Source organism: Ruditapes philippinarum, unplaced genomic scaffold (assembly GCF_026571515.1).
Source record: "Ruditapes philippinarum isolate M1 unplaced genomic scaffold, ASM2657151v2 ctg176_1_1_1_1, whole genome shotgun sequence".
Taxonomy (NCBI): Eukaryota; Metazoa; Mollusca; class Bivalvia; order Venerida; family Veneridae; genus Ruditapes; species Ruditapes philippinarum.
This window is the reverse complement of record NW_026864115.1, coordinates 1-15,803: the sequence shown is the minus strand read 5'-3', so window position 1 is coordinate 15,803 and position 15,803 is coordinate 1.

Genomic DNA, 15,803 nt, shown 5'->3' with positions numbered 1-15,803 from the left:
GTGCTCTTAACGAGAGAACAATGGGAGGAACTAAAAAAAAATATAATTTTGAAAGGGGACCTGAAGATATGAAGCCTGCATATTACAGATAAGAAGTCAAAAGACAAAGTTTAAAAGCAGGCAACATATTCTAAGGGTGATTCAACAGTTTTCACTATCTAAGTAGAATATTGGAACCACCCAACTAGAAAATGCCAAATAATTATAACTTAAACGTACCACAAACACAACAAAAATGTCGTGCTGAACGATCTTAAAAGATCGGAAATATAACATCTCTGATTGAATGTACGGGGCGATCCTATTACATTTTGTACTGTTACTTACAGCTACATTACTGTTTATTACAAACACATCACTGTCTGTTAAATTAAATCCATTTTAGAATTACATTAACCTGTTTATAGATAAAAGGTGAAATAGTTTATATAATGCTCAAGACGTATAATTGATCATTGCATTCAAATTTTACCGCACTTTCGTTATTCTGACTTTGTTATTCGTGCACACAGGTCATTCGGAATTAATCTATAAGGATTTTAGTAGGATTTATATTTTCATTATTTTTACTTAAAACAAAGCACTAGATAACACAGCCCTGTTTTGTCTTTTTATTATTTAAAAAACTTTATTCTGTAACATGTGACATTTACGAGGATTGATCAAAAAGTCCTTGGCCAGATGTACTTCTGGTAGTCAGAGAACCCAACTAATGGTCTTTCTTTTCAATATAATCACACGCTACACCAATGCACTTTTTACACCTGCGCTCCAATTTGTTTAACCCTTCGAAATAGAACTCTCTATTTTGGTCCTCAAAGAACTCATTGACCTGACCGCCTCCATGAAACCTTCATGGCGTCCAAAACGTCTATCACGAAGCTTGTTTTTCAGTTTCGGAAACAGGTAGAAGTCAGAGGGGGATAGACCGGAGAATATGGGGGATTGGAAAGAATTTCAAAGCCGCAGTCAGTTGCAGCAGCCATCGCAACTTGGGATGTGTTCGCTGGCCCATTGTTGTGCATAAGCAGAACGCCTTAAGTCAGTTTGCCCTTCCTTTTACGCGCGATTTCTTGACGCAGACGTCTCAATTTGTCTGCATAGTATGTACCGTTTATAGTACGACCTTGCTCAAGATCAAGTCAATCATGATTATCCCCTGACTTATTCCAAAAATTGATGCCATCATCTTTCCTGCTGATGGCACCTGCTTGGATTTTTTCGGAGGGGGTGAGCCTGTGTGCTTATCACTGCATGCTCTGTTTTTTTTTAAAATTCTGAATCGAAGTGATGGACCCATGTTTCATCCTGAGTTAAGATCCGGTAGATAAAATCAAGTTCATCCTCGTAGCGAGACAAAAGGTATCTCGAAATGTCAAGCCTGGTCGCCCGTTTCTGGTCGTCAGTCAACTGCTTAGAGACCCATCTAGCGGAATACCTCTGACATGCCATAGAAATAAGTCAAAATTGCCTGAACTGAACCAAAGCTTATCCCACTTCCCTAGTAATGCTTCGCAGATCTCGCCTTCTGTCGCACATGACCAGATTGTGCACTGTTCCGCCAGTTTCATCGTTTCTGCCCTCTTTTGACCACCAAGGCATCTCCAATGCTCTTCCTGCCCCTCTTTAATTCAGCAGCCCATTTTTTCACAGTGCGTTTGGAAGGAGGCTCCTTCCCAAGTGTTTCCATGAAGTCTTCATGGATATCCTTGGGGAACATTCCTTTCTTACAGAGGTACTTAATGACGGCTCGTTTTTCAACTTTCTCTATATGGTCTAAATGACACACCTCTCTACTGATCAAAGTGTGTTTCATGATACCTTATCTGTGGAAAGCCGCGTGTTACTCGGTCAGTAATCCTCAATAAGATATCGGTATCGACGTATTGTGTGTAAATGTCAGTGAAGTGACTTAAAGTATATCGGGCTGAGAACTTTTGATCATACCTCGTAATGACTTAGTTTTCGAGACATTTTTAAAATAAGAAAATTTACAATACCTCAAAGAAAAGAAAAAAGAATTTTACATCAGTTATTTTTTGTTCACTAAATACTTAACTTTTAACGTTTTAAATTATGTGTACCTTAGATTAAGTGTTTTCATAATGGCCTTGTTTCTGAGCTTAAGACTGTCAAATTAGCCAAATAACAAGGCCTTAATGAACATACTTAATAATTAACATTATAATATTTTACCTCACCAAGGTCGTAAAACTTAAAAACCTGACAGAATTTTATAGATTTGTTCTTTAAGAGATATTTTCATTTGACTTATATGGATGTACTTCGTTTTGTCAACAAGCACACAATGGATATGTGTGGTGGTCTTCTTCAACCATGTTAATGCTTACAATCAAATCAAAAGGCACAGACATTTTAAGGGAATAAACAACTGAGGGTTCAAACTTGAATTTCAAATTCCTAATTTTAAAGCTGGTCAGGTATATTTGAATATATTTATTTTTATATTTTGTTACTGAAACGAGATGAGCTATTTTAAAAATTATTCTTAAAGTATGTGTTTTATAATAATAATAGATTAAGAGCCATTAACATATTTAACGAGTGACGAATATAATGTTGTACATGCAGGTATTTGTCGTAAAAACTAAAATGTATATTTCTTTATTTCAGTCTCATCTTTACATGTATACATAAAATTATATATAAAACATAAAACACAAACATAAAATACATGAAAAGCCATTCTAAACAGAATTACAAGAGACTTTATTTTTTCCTTTAAGGGAGACAACTCCACAGACCATATCACAGCAGTTTACTGTGCTATGCACTGAGGAATTGTCCGCCCTAACTATACAGATTTCATATGATCATTAGGTTATGTAAAACATAACATCAATATATTCACACTATTGCATGTTTTTCTTACAGAAGTTCACATTGTGGTATAAAATGGGACAAATAAATAAAACAATACTAAAAGGTTTAAATAAATAAAATAAATAAATAAATAACTAAATAAATAAATAAGCAAAAATAAATAAATTAATAAATAAATAAAGTAGTATTTTGACTTCGTTACAAAATATTATTTAACTATTTTGCGACGGACGAGCCCTCAGGCGCGTTCAGAGCTAAGTCATCTACACATGGGATTTCGTCTGCTACAATCGCGCAAAGTGTCCTCAACCGAATAACAGCCCATGAAATAGTACATGAATTTGATCCTTTAAAACTCACATACTTTGTCGGGATATCTTAAAATCTTCCATATTTAGTCTTTTCAATTTCAAATTAAGTTATCCAAGTTAAAATATGAACGTATTTGATTGATAAAAACGTTGTAGTCCCGTAGTATTATTGCGCAATATGCAAATTACTGCCGAAACGATTTACAGCTGTCGAAAAAGTAGGACAGCAAATTATACTATAATAAAGGTGTAAGCTCTGAGTTCCAAGAAATTATTAGTAGGAAATAAATATTTCTACATTATACAAAACATTATTATTAACAAATCAAAAGTTTTTCGTGACTCTAGAATAACTCGCGCATTAATAAAAGAAGAACTATTTTCGTGACTCATACCGCGGGTTTAGCTGAATATTCAGCAGTTATTAATAAATTAGATACAGTATAATGGTTAGTATAAATATCTATTTTTGAAAATGCATGTAACAAGAGAGTTTTTTCAACACTTTACCACCATGTAGTCTTTCATGGTAATCTTTATTGAAGGAAGTTATAATATCAGTTCTACTTCCGATTCTTGTGGTTTGTTTACATATTTTTCTAGGTCACGATATGAGTTAACATTCGCTATTCTAAAAATAGATTCTGCTTCACCTGCAGGCGATTAGGGAGTACACATTATACATGTAATAAACCAGCGGATACTTACTTTGCTTACATGCAATACTTACAATTGTAAGAAGCAAACAAGTTGAAAATGGAATTTAGTGTGAAATTGAAAAGGACAGCTTAAGTGACATTTGAATTAAAATAAAAACGATGTGCTCTGGCCTCTACATCTTTACCTTGTAAATGAAAAAAAATCTAAAAAATACACTTTTAATTGCTGATGATTTTAACCAAAAATATTTTTAATGTGACATATCCAAGAGAAATAAAAATACAAATGACTTATATTTTATTGTCTATACGCACACTATGATATAACACGAAGCAATTCTAAATAACATTCTCACATGTATCATGTATTATGCTTGAAGTTAATTTGCATGGTTTTACTTTAGAAATATTTCGTTGACAGTTTTTTTTCTATTTACATATCATTCCTTGGAATAAATCGATAAGGACACTGATTTACAAGTTTGACCAGAGTTTTTAGGCATAAATTTCATTCTGTATAAGTAGAAAATCTGAATTATATCAGATTGGGACACATAAAATATATTGCATTACAAATCTCGAACTTGTATGAAACAAATTTTTTCTGTTATATCTTTTGTGTTTTTTTTTTTTTTATAAAAAAAGCATTAATGTCTCTCCGGTTGCATGTCCGTCGCATTCAGTGCTGCAGCACTTTGATTATACTTATTGCCAACATAGCAGCAGAAGAAAAAATAGTTCATCTATATGAGAAATGATTAAGGTTTTGGAAACTGTAACAAGATATCCAAAATAATAAGTTTTTTTGAAAAATAGAAATGATAGCTTTTCTATGGCATAATGTGCCTTTAAATATTATTTCCTCAACAATAACTCTATTCATGATAAATACCATTAACTAGTGGCCTACATTACAGTTTGAATTTAGATAATTTAAATTGATAAAAAAGTTATTCTACATTTGTTTGAAAAATGTCAAGATTACTTTTATTACATATATATGATTTAAAATGTATATAATTACATACATCTACGTCTATCTAATAGCGCACTAACCTTTTTCTGTTTATCTACTTTTATAACTTTGTGAAAATAGTAAATAAACTATAAATAAGAATTATTATCAATTTCTAAGCCGTTAGAAAAGTCATATTAGAATAAAAACTTTCTCACATTTGAGGCCCATTTCTTACATACTTACTCTTATCATCTGTTATATTCTATACTGGCTATTAACGATAGTTTTTAACTTAAAATTCGAACATAACCAGCCGCATATCATGGACATTTTTTCAGAATGTCATATCAAACAGCCGTGTGACAGATATGTGTACTAGCATTTAACATTCCTTTTGCAAAAACTGTAATTATATTTTAATAAAGTAGTCTTTTAAGTTCTATCTTATTTTTCTTTACAATAAGACAAGGCCAACAAAAGTATGAAATAACTAGCTCAATAGTTTTTGTAGTTGTCGTTACAAATAAGCATTTTAACCATTCCCAATTAAATGGTTTGATATAACCGCTATAGTTAAAACCAATATCAATCCTGCCTAAAATCCTTTGTTGGCCCTGTGCTCTATGGAAAGAAATAATATATTATAGCATGTTCAAGTTTATAATGAAATCTCAAAAAACATGTCATGGTGTTCAAATTAAGAGACTAAATACAAGGATTAAAGAATGCAACGAATTTCAAAACAAGTTATTGTTAATTTGCAACAAAACATATGCTACCATCAAATGAATTTAATGCCATTTATTGGCATGATAACCCATACTGCACATACATAACCTTTGTATACACTTACCCTAAATTTGATAAAAAACCAAATTAACCCGCAAATAAATGTGTTATTTGTTCCTTGAGTGCTTGAGTTAGAATCAACCAACTTTACAAGAATAATGATCAACATCACTAAATTACAGGAAAAATGATCAACATCACTGTGAAGCTATGCACCTGGGACTTTGCATGTGGATTTTTTAAAAGTTTTGTTAGAGTTATTGCCCTTGACTTACAGTAGTATAAATTTGCAATTTTCAACTTGTCCATGCATAGCTCAAAAAGTATTTGACATGTAGGCCTGAAAGTTTACAGGAATGTTGGTCAGCATGTGTACTTATGCACCTTGGGGTTTGCTTATGGATTTATTCAGTATTTGTAAAGTTCTTGCCCTTTACTTAGTAAAAGTGTTTTAGTTTTCAACTTGTGGCACATGTCAAAAAATATTTGACCTAGAGTCATATGATTGACAGTGGCGTGTGGGGGCACCCATGTCCTATGGACACATTTCTAGTTTTCTTTTAAAATCATGTCACGTACTAAAGCCAGTGTTTGGTGCTCTAAATTAATGTTTAATGTGTCAACGATTTCGTAGACTAAAAACATATTTCATCTTCAAGAGAAAAACAAAACTCGTCTGATTGGGAGCATTTTACAACTGCGCGGTGACCTATGGTTGTATACTACCATAAATATAGATCTATAATAACATATTTATTACTTGTTGAAACATTTCCATGCACCACAGATACTGAAGACATACACTTTTGATCTTGTTAACGTGATAAGAAATCGAATTTGACATTTGCAAACAAAAACTATAACCGGTGGATGGCAGTCTTGGACTTTCAATAGTTTATCACTGAGTATGACAGAGTATGACACTATCAATATCAGTAAAAATTAGGCTGAACCCTTTTATAAACTTGCCTACGAACTGTTAATCATTTTAATATCAAAAGAAGTGTCGCTGTATGTCAACTAATTTCTGACATTTGAAAGAGAATCGTACAATTACCTTGTCAAAGAATAAAACTCTTCATTCAATGCACTTCAGGTAAAATCATGTAGTTGCTACGCGACATGGCACACAACTCTGTATATTACTGACATATTACAATCTCGAATACTCCCCCTTAGTTCCCCCCGTATTTAGAATAATAATATTTTATTGCAACTATAGTAATAGTAAAAAATAACAAGAATAAAGATCAACAAGGCAAAGGCAACGTTCACAGTAAAACTAAAGTTGCAATCAGGAACTCAAATGTACTGGAATTGCTCACCGAACGTTTCTGTTTCCACATAAATTATTCACTACCATGAAGATTTCGAGATAATTGCAAGGGCACGACTCAAACCATGACTAATAATTACTCACTGAACGAACAGTACTTATTGAGCACTTCTTTCACGCTGAACATTACACACAGAATACTCCCATGTATTACACCGTATGATAGTGCATACATGAAATTGGAAAAAAACGGGGGGCGGGATGGTCACACTTTTTCCAGATGTTATAGGACATGTATCTTTGTAAACAGTAGAAAAGCCTGTCTGATATGCAAGAAAAATACAGCTTACCCTTCCCGTGTTAGGCAATATCTTGAAAAAGTTGATCACACACACATACACTCACTCACTCACTCACTCACGGACGCACGCACGCACGCACGCACGCACGCACGCACATACAAATATTACAACTCGAATTGATCAAGTCTGTGCATGAGGAAAAATGAAAAAAATGCAACACTCCTCACGACACTCAAAGTCCTGGAATCAAGGATCCGGAACGAGATATTGATTATAACAATACTGAACGGAAGTACGGGGCAACTTTTTACAGCTGCCACACGGCACAATCTGGAAAAATATGATCTCTCGCACTAATTGCGTTAAACTGTTGTTGTTAATGTTTTGTTGTTCTTATTTTTTGGAAGGTATTAAGCAATCTCTCAGAAAGTCTGTTTTGTAGCTTTTAGCACGTGTCAAAATATCTAAATGCACACAGATCATCAGAGGTCATCACAACTATTGGAAACCATACAGTTTAAACCAGATAAAATAACAGATAGGTTAGGAACTATTCTTGATGTCTGTAAAATGGATGCTTCAAACTTCTGATACCGTTTTTAAATAAAGTATTGTTTAGTTCCGTCCAATGTTTTTACGTGTTAAGGACATGAACAATCGTTTACTAAGAAATCATACACCGCTTTTCATAAAATGACACAAACATGTTCATTAAAGATTCCATAATCAACAACAACGTTTTTTACAGTCTCCAGTCGCTCTTACGCCACTCCATTTTCTCCTAATGAGTGTGTACGTATTACGAAAGAAAACCACCTGTTAATAAGAATGACCATGTCCGATTAGAACAAATCAAGCAATATTTTACATACTCAAAACGAAATGATAAATTAGATACAAAAGCACACTTATATAATAATAAATCATTATTTAATAAGCAGTACACGTGTAAGCGGTTGACTGATTAGAATAATAACAGTTACAATGTCGAACAAAAAAGTCATTACGGCAATTAAAAAATAACTATAATTATTAAAATATACAGACCTATGATTATGCATACATATTCAATTGTTTTATCATAATTAGCCAAGTCAAAATCTGGGACAGCAGTTGAGTTTTATAACTGCAGACATATTATATTATGTATTATGAATTTTACATTATCTTACAAAGCATTTGGTATAATATCAGTTACAAACTATTTATAAAATGAACTCTACTAATCAGCTGCTGTGTCTTGCAGTGAATTGAATAAACAATATTGTAAATGGGGTGCGCTTTGTAGCCGAATATTCTAAAACAACTTGCATTTCCTGGTTTAAATAAACTTTAACAGTACATGGTTTCTTCTACGAAAAACAAGTGCTGACATTTCAACTTCTTTAATTCGTGATTTAGACTTCATGCGTTAACGATTTAAAATTTACTAATTCAAGATTCCAACGTCACGAATTCAAACTACAGCTACTAGAATGCAACTTTACGATTTCAACTTCGTGAATGAACGAGGTCGAAATCGTAAATTCGTGAAGATGAAATCGTGAATCATGAAGAAGAAATCGTAGATTCGTAAATTGAAATCGTATATTCGTGAAGATAAAATCGTGAATTTATGAAGCTTCAATCGTATATTTATGAAGTTGAAATCGTGAATTTGTGAAGTTTGAATCGTGAATTCGTGAAAGTGAAATCGTGAATTTATGAATTCGTGAAGTTGGAATCGTGAATTTATGATGTTGAAATCGTTTTGTCACGAAAATACCCGTCACTGAAGATCTGAAGCTGTAAAGTTGCGCTATATTTTTAAATAGTTTTTGTGTGACTTAAACATCCTAGTAAAAATTAAGAATTATTACACTTTCCGTTCAACTATGTTTTTTTTGTCATAAGGCCAACAACTAAGACTAAATGTCAAGCATCATTCTTAAATGTGTGTCACATAAATAAATGATTGATGTTCCCAACGTAAATTACTGTCACATTATGTTCCCGTTAAGTATAGTACTCAACTTTTGCTAAGCACCATAAGATAATTTTTAAATGACCACAAGTACAAAACAGATTTCTTTTCAATTTTTCAAACTTCTGATTCAGAAATTGTTTGAGATAGACATGAATCCATGTTGACTAATCAGTTACAACTCGTCTAGGTAGCATGGAAAGCATACACCCTAATAGTTTCTTGTTTTGATGGGGTGTACAATCACTTGTCTTTTGTTATACGGCAACAATACCGGCTTATTGTCATTTAGTGGCTTAAATTTCTTACATCTGTTAATTCGATAGGGCGAATGCTAACATTAGACGGCATTTGAGAAAATCAGAGTTATGGAGGGCTGTAAGGATGGTGCAGAGGAGGCCACCTTTGGCCGGGTTGGTGCGGCGCTTGGTATAAAATCACATTGTCATCACCAGAGCCTTTGAGAGATACCGGCTACATAGTACACCCACCAGGAGGCATTCTGAAGGTCGGCAAAGAGTCAAAACAGGACCAGGACCGGCTTTTAGTCGTTCAGGCACGTTGTGCAAGTTTTTTGACAGACATTTCTCTTCGAAATGTCCTCTTCTCTAGCAAAACTCTAGCAAAACTCATTATAGGGTTTAATTCGTCCTTCAGCTGAATTGATAAAACAGTAAGTCAACATTTAAAACCTTTTGCAGGGCGTTAATAAAATTATCCCAAAAATATTCACACTCAATCATATGGTACTTAGCAAAAAATGAGTAGTATATAAAAAAATTGATTCATCGTTCATACATATAGTTAATACTTGTACACCAAGTACTTATTCTTATTTGAAACAGAAGATCAGTTTGACACATTTTTCAGCCTATTATATCTTTACTACTTCAGCATTTTACATTAACTTTATTAATGTCCTTTGCATAAAAATATACCGTTAAATCTTTGTTGCTATTTTAAGGACAAATTCAAATCATTCATTACCTAATGCTTTATCATATAATTAGGAACTAATGAGGCGATAACGTCATTGCTATATTAAACGTTAAGAGGTGACAAATAAGATAAGTAAGATAAAATAAGATAAGATATTGTTTAGTTTTTAATAAAAGCTGCACATGCAGATGTCCATTAACAGAGAAGAAAACATTAATGAATAGATTCCCGTAACCATGGATAATAACGCTGCTTATATGCACATATTTTGCAAAAGTTGCCACTATACCAAAATATATTATTTAAGATAAACGTATACCCTTGTATTACAGAGGAATAAGTTTATTTTCGGTGGTTAGCAAATTATGTCACATAAATATAGGGTAAATGCAACTTTTTCGTGGATTAACATCTGTAGTATTCCTCGAACTTATTATACCCCTCTTGGGCTGTATATTCTCCCTCTTTCCTCTGCAAATGTTACCATCATACACTTTCAGGGTGTGAATTGTTTCTATCTAGGACCAAGATTTCTGTTATAATCCAAGAATGCTCTAGGGTTATTTGTGCACGTGGTAACTGTTTATCGAAGAGACGTCTTGTCAGGCAGACGCGCAAACGCATGAAATTCCGCTCTGAGATGCGTACGACCTGCCAGTTCAATTTCGCCGCCCCAGTAAGGCTTTTGGACTTTCTTTAGCGATTCTTATTTTCACTATTTTATCGCTACATCTGCGTTGTTTGTGCCGTGTGAAGGCTTAAAAAGTCACCCCGTACATACAATCAGGTATGTTATATTTCCGATCCTTAAAGATTGTTCAACACGACATGATTGTTGTTTGTGGTATTTTTCTTTTAGTTTCAACTACCGGTATTTGTCTTTTTCGATTTGGGTGATTCCAATATTCATACTTGAATAATGTTGAATCACACTAAGGATATATGTTACCGGCTTTTTAACTTTGTTTTTGACATCTTATCTATGATATGCAGGCTTCATAACCTCTTACCCCCTTTCAAAATTCCAGTTTCTTTAGTTCGGCCTATTGTTTTCTTGTTAAGGGCACACGTTTTCTTTTACTGGGCACACGCTTTCTATTACTTGGGGACCATACAACGCTTTTCATGGAATGGCACGGAAGTGTCACTCACATTGAAGGTTCCATTATAATTCCCGTATAAACACATCTGCGGTTGCTTCTCAATTCAAAATTTTGCCATATCATGTTTACATGTTGAATACTGCTAACTCCGGTGCTAGGGGGCATGAACAGGCTCATCAAACCGAGCCTGCAACATTTTCAATTTTGCCGTTTTTGACTTTCATAAGGGATTCTGTTTTTCTCTATTTTAAACGATTTAGAGCCTTTAAGGGTTTTCTTCGAACACTCAAATGATGTAATGTTATGTTCATTCATTTCATTTATTAACGTATTACAAAAATCAAAGCAATATTGCCTTGATTTTCCCTACATAATTCAATGTTAAGTTCAAAACCGCAAAATGCTGTATTGACCAACTTTGAGGACAGCATACGTAAAGTGTTTTTTCAACGGTTGATCCGAACCATTTAACTCTGATAAAAGATAGTTATATACATTATTTAGATATGCAAAAAATGTCATCATCTTTTAATGTATTAAAAGCAAATGCTACAAGTGACATGTTTGCACTACTTAAAAGCTTGTAAGATAGCATATTGATTTATTCCGGCTGAAATTCAGTACAAAGTTCAAGCAAAGTATGCTTCTTATTTTGTCAAGATTACGTGAATTCTTCACACTTTGTCCAGATTTTTACATAGGAAACATTTTCTTTCATTTCTAGAATGATTGCTTTCTTAGGTACTCGATATTCCTTTATTTTCAACTGAATAATTAGGCAAGCCAGATATTTACCAACTTTCTATTTTCTTAAAATGTTCAGGTCTCCCAACTAGCCCGGTGTATAGAAATGTATATTCGAGGCTGTCGATGATGTCAGAAACGAGTCAAAACTCTGTTGCTTTAGATCGAGTAAAGGAATTGGGCACTGAGATACGGTATATTGTAAATCATTTAGCAACTTACAAAAAACATCTTTTGCCACATTATTTGGTGATCGAACAAGTTGCGTACATGAGCACTTTGACAGCAAATTCATGCAAACGTACGGCTTGGTTTATTCAATATACACTGTCGGGTACGTGAAACGGTGCAGATTTTCCGTGATACGGTGCTTCCATCCAATATGGAGGAAGGTAAACAAAAAATAGACAAAAAGGCGCAAATATTCCTAAAGTACATATATTGTACTTATAATTGACAATAATTGGCTACTCAATCACAGGGTTCGACAGATTCTTGATATAATAATTGAGTTTAATGAATGTGAACGTGGTAAATCACTTGCGACAACTGAAATCAAAGTAATACAAAAACATAAATTTTGAAATAAATTGAAGTTTAATGCTAAACAAAAAATAATCAATCATTTACAAGCTATTAACACTCAATATCTTACATTTACAAATATGATGTGACCTAAATTGAGAACATTATTTTGTGATTAATGTTAAAAATATGTACATTTTTTCTCCAGTTTGTACCTTAAAGAAAAGAAATTATGGCCGTAAATAAGGAAGATCTTAGCCTGCAAAGATGCGTACATTATTTCTGCTTTGATTTGGTGTCAACAGGATTAACAAGGTTTACACTTTAACCAATATTGCTGCAATGAAGGCGTCCAGTACCTTGGAAACTTGCAATATGTGTATCATGATCACCACGTTCATCTAATAACAAATCGATTAACCAATATCCAAGTTTTCAAATGAATATTTTATATACGTAAATATATTGCTAAACTAAATAATCTAAATTGAATGCAATTTGACGTGTTAGGTACCAAACGTAAAATATCATGTTTAAGTTTGTAAATGAATCTTCCCTTTTCTAATTTCAGGAAAAATGCAAGACAAAGCGTAAACAGATACTAAAGATATTAACAGCAATTGTTTATTCAATCTATTTCAAAAATAACATTTGCTTATAGTATATTTTTATTTTACGTCGAAGCTGTGAAAATGTGTTTTCTTATTCGCCTTATTTTCCGACTGATTTTCATATTTATATGATGTTTAAGTATATGAAGCGTTAACATTAACTGTATATAATTATGTAACGTTTTTGCTGAGGCCGGAATTGTGGATTTCTGATCCAAATTTCACCCTCATTACTTTTACTAATTTCACATATAATTAACTAACTAATTACTTATATTCGTACTGCTTGAACAGATTCAAATTAGGCACTTATAATTTTATATTAAGGGCGGTGCTAAGTGGTGGTTAAATAATTGTGACTGCCTGTATATAAACAATAAATTCCTTGATTATCAACTGCATTCACCAAGGAAGAAGTTGTGACGATCAATTGCAGTCAAAAACCAGCAACACTTCTGCATCTTGTACGTAAGTTTTTTCTTCATATTGATAATTGTGAATTCAAACATTATTTCTTGTAATAATTGCATTTACATTTTATTTGTTATTAAAGGAAGATTTTTTAATCCAATTTCTTCTAAAATACATTAGTTATTATTTATAGAACATAAAATGGAAATATTGCAGCCGTGTTTTTTTACGTATTAAAAAAAAAACGACAAGTAGACTAGCTACGTATAACGTTAATTATAAATAAAAGGCTTCCTTTCTTCAAAATGAATCTTAAGAAATGACAAACATTGATTATAAATGTTTAAATAATGGTTTCAAGCAAGTTAGGGGCTAATTGCCTGGAAAAGTAACACTGACTATGAAGTTATTTGCCATTATAGTATCAGCAAAATGTAAAAAAGTAATATTTTGACTTCAATACGAAACACTGAATCATTTTAACTGTACTCATTCCCAGAGAGCAACAGAAGCGAAACATGATTAATATAATTAATACAAGCATTCCTTAAATATAATAAAACTTTAACTAAAAAGGGGATACATTTAATTGTTGGTTCTAATGAAAGTTGATATTAGCTTATACGAACAGGTTTTCTATGGGTTTGTTTATAATGTATAAAAAGATAATTGAATAATCCGATACCATACGCAAGATTTATCGAAAACTTTAAATTACTAGTAATCATATGGAGACGGTTCAAATGAATTTGATTTGCAATGTTTGTGCAGTATTATCTATTATTATGCTATTTTGTTCTATATAAACCTATTATTTAATTTTATCCATGAAATATGGTGCTATATCAGTCAAATATATTTCATATTTTTTAGAAATAAATATGATATATAAATAAGAAAGTGGGCGGAGTCAAAACTCATATTTATTTTAAGGAACTTCTTTCGCCATTTTGTTTGAAACTGACAAATACAAAAAAACTTTTTGTTCAATTTTGTTTTGAAAACTATCTAGAATGATAGAAAATGGTCTAACTAAGAAAATAAATCCGAACACCAATATCTTTAATTCAGTCATTAACGCTGTACGAGTTGTTAACGTGACGTCACAATGTAGCGCTAAATGTCGCGTGCAAAACGAGACAATAATTATATTACTGCGCGCTGTACAATTGCAGTTGCGTAGCAAGCAAGGGGATTCGTAACCATTTTCTTTGATAATGAAAATTTTTTCGTTTTTTTTTTCGTGAAATATGGTATATATTTTCCGTCCCGGCTCGTGAAAATATGTGGCATTTTATCCTGTTTCGTGAAAATATATTCCATATTTCACGAAAAAAAGAAAAAATATCCTCTTATTATCTGCTGTGTATATAGATGTTATGTCGGATCATGTATCTAAAATTTATATCTTGCGAACATTATCCATATATAATTATAACTATGGACGTAATTATTTCTTGTATTATCGACCTTCTATTATAGACCAATTCAATTTAAGTACAAAAGTTATATCTTAATATTATATTTGCAAATTCTTTAAGCTTATTTTAAGGTTTTGGTTCGATGTTTTGTCTCCTAACAGTACACCCGCCAAAGTTATTAAAACGTTGTGTAACTAATACATTATTTTGTCCGAATAATTTAAACTTTTTAAAATTATATCATGCAAAGAATGTTTTTTTTTTTCTATTTAAAATAATAGGAGGTAAAATAATAGGAGGCATCTTCCAAGTTTGACAAAAGCATGATGAGAATGATTGTCGTGGTTTTAATGACTATACTCGTAACGTTGGGCCAAGCTCAGAAACTTGGACAGAATATATCACCCTATATGACAAGACCCGCTTCAAGAAGCGTAAAAGAAAGACTTAGCGTTCAGCCTCCGCCAATGCCAGGATTTAATCTAAATGCGGTTTGTTTATTTTTTAAAATCATATACCTTTCTTGTGAACTCAGGTATTTTAGAATACAGTGCATTTTCAAAAGAATATGACGAATATTCAATTTCGAAATTGATATGATTATATGATAAGCTTACTATTCAATACAATAGCGATACATCTGGGAAATATCTCATTAAGATAGTTTCAAATCTTTGACAATATAGTCAGGTTCGGCTTATTAATAAGTGTGTTTAAGTACATTGTTTTAAACCGAATATATACAAGTCTTTTGGTGCTAATTTATGAATTAATTGCAACAATTATAATTTATAATTAAGGTATTAGTGTAACAGGGTCTTATTTTTAGGATCAGGTCCAAGGGACAATACTCTTGCTTTACTGTTGGATTTTATAATGTAGCAAAGGGAGACAAATCCGCCGGTCTTGTCTGATACTTTTCAAGGGAGATTACTCTATTGGTTTTA